Here is a 2,500-nt window from a genome sequence, read left to right as displayed (position 1 = left end):
TGAGAGATAGAGCGAGTGTCCGTCCCCGTGCCTGCCTCCACGACTTTTCTCCGAGCCCTGTTTTGCTCCCGGCTCGGCCCTTGGGTCCTAGGCGCCTCCGTTCTGGTCCCTCTCTGGCCTTCGCTCCACAACACCATCTGCCCATTCCTTCACAATCGCGCCATCTGCTGACTCCATCGCCCTATATCCACCAACAATGTGGAGAAAGTGGAGCAAACGCAGTGTAGTGGAGTGTGTGGAACAACATGCAGAGGGAGGGGAGTGCTCCCTACGTGTCCTGGGCGGTGATGGCAGGGGGTGTCGCGCGTCCCTGCCATAAATTGTGTCGTGAGGGTGTTGCTCCTCCCTCCATAAACTACAGTCATGGATGCATTCTCTCCCCTGTTTAGCTCTCTCTCGTGACTCCCGCCTCCGACATCACAGCACTCGTAACGCCGCTCCAACCGACTAAAAGCACGAGCTCCTTGTGCACCTCCGTAGTAATCAAAAAAAAAAAAAAAAAGACAAAGCCACTAAGAATTTCGTACAAACCTCCTCTCTCAAGCACACGCGCGCGCGCGTGCACACGCACACACGCACACACACACACACACACACGCACACTTTTCTCTCAACTTGAAAGCCTATATATTTGCAAGGAGCGAACGCCCTTGGCTACCCAGGTGACCGCACAGCGTAGCCCTCCACCACCTGCACAGTAACACAGAAGCAGAGCAGAGACACCGTTGCCAAGCCCCCGACCCACACGCGAAGAGGACTGGGAACAAGTTAGAGATGGAAAGTACTAACAAGCTTGCGATAAGGAAAGGCAAATAAATCAATGTTCCTGCTCGTTAGGTAAGTTGATTGTTCCCGATGTTTAGTAAAATGCTACGGGTTATTTCGCTCCTCATAAGGCCGTGGGGGGCAGTCGTGTTGACGGTGAAGTTTCTTTATCAGTTTTTTTTTTCTTCTGAGTAAAACGTATGTGCAGCCTTAATACAACCGGGTTTTTCATATTCACTGGTCGTTCCATAAGCCATGGTTCTAGTAATCATCGACTGGGATGTCTACTAATTAATATTCACTCACTCGCTACATGAACCCTAGTCCATCCTCTCTCATAAATGAAAGCTGTCGAATATCCTTTACAGCAAGAGCTCTCTCCTTTCTTATACTCAGAGCCTCCTGATCAACACAATCTCCCCTTCTCCCCTCCTCCTCCTCCTCCTCCTCCTCAACACCCCTCCCTCTCCCTTCCTTCCTTCGCGATCCTCCCCTCATTTCCCTTCCGCTGTTTCTCATGCTGGAGCTCGACCGTTCCTCCGGCGTGCCTCTCGGCCTCCCTTCCTTCCTTCGTACAACCCCCTCCCCCCTCCCCCCAGTTCCATCAGGTTGGTGTGATGATAAGTCATTAATCTCCAGAGCCAGCCGCGGCCTCTTCGCCCTCGCCCTCGCCCCTCGCGCGCCGTGTGCTTCCCCTTCGCCTCCGCTCCCTCTGCTCCGCCCTTTGCATCTTCTCAATTTCTCATCCGAAGTTTCGAGGCAGCAACGCAGGAAGGACGGTTGCTGGGTATGTCCGAGGCTGGCGGCGAGAATTCCGTTCAGCGAGATGCGCGCGACGCTGCTGGCTGAATGTCCTTGGCTGGGAGAGGGATTGAGTACGAGGGAACCCTAAGTGCCTCTGGGGGAAAGGGAGGGCCTGGCAGCCAGAAGATGCTGTGTAAGCAAGGATATTACAGCCGCTGCTCGATAAGTGCGAGTCAAATGAGAGTGAGCATAACGCAGGACAGAGCTATAGCGAGCGAGTGTGAGTATCGGAGTGAATGAGGCTGCGAGAAGATGAGAACGCCACTGGGCAAGACGTGATCGTTAATGAGGGATGAAGTTGTTAGGGCGGGAGGGAGGCACGGGGAGCGCGACCCAGTCCTCAGGGATACCGACAGGCGGTAACAGGAAGTTCCTAGAAGCTAAGGGGTCCCTCCTTTCCCTCCTCTCCCTCCCTCCCTCACACACTCCATTCCGTTCCGTTCTAGGGTCAGGCAGCCGGGTCGCCCTTTCGGAGTTTAGTTCTCGAATTGACAAACACCGCACAAGTGACATTTAATTTTTGCTCCTCCACATACAAATGTACATAAATGTACATACAAAAATACTCATTCACACACTCGCACGTAAACGAGTATTTCAGATGGAGCCGTAACTCGGAGCCAAATTACAGCGAGCCGAAAGTGCATATCACACACCCGACGAACCTCAAGGCAAATACAATCAGGAGAGCCGAATAAAATCTGAACAAATTTATGTAAACGGACACGCGCATAGTTCCAGCGGGGTAAAAGGGGCATGACGGAAGTATTTCTGAAGGAGGAAGTGCTCCTTTGTCTCCTTTCTTGGCCAGCCTGAACTTTTGTGTCCAGATTATTCCCGAACGTGCGAGTCTAAAGTGTAGATAATAAAGTTTGAATTCTGTCGCTCACTGTGCCAAGGCCACGACGGAAATAGTAAGCTCCTTACGAAA

General features: G+C 52.4%; 1 protein-coding gene across 20 annotated transcripts in view; it reads right to left on the bottom strand.

Moving 5' to 3' along the window:
• The window catches only part of LOC122246490 (uncharacterized), a 124,523-nt gene that overhangs the window by 26,032 nt on the left and 95,991 nt on the right, over positions 1-2,500 (bottom strand). The gene's annotated exons all lie outside the window — the stretch shown is intronic.

Source organism: Penaeus japonicus, unplaced genomic scaffold (genome assembly GCF_977035675.1).
Source record: "Penaeus japonicus unplaced genomic scaffold, GWHDUDI00000001_assembly GWHDUDI00000002, whole genome shotgun sequence".
In the NCBI taxonomy this organism is placed as follows: Eukaryota; Metazoa; Arthropoda; class Malacostraca; order Decapoda; family Penaeidae; genus Penaeus; species Penaeus japonicus.
Note: the sequence above shows the minus strand (reverse complement) of the source record. Positions and strands in the feature narration are given on the sequence as shown.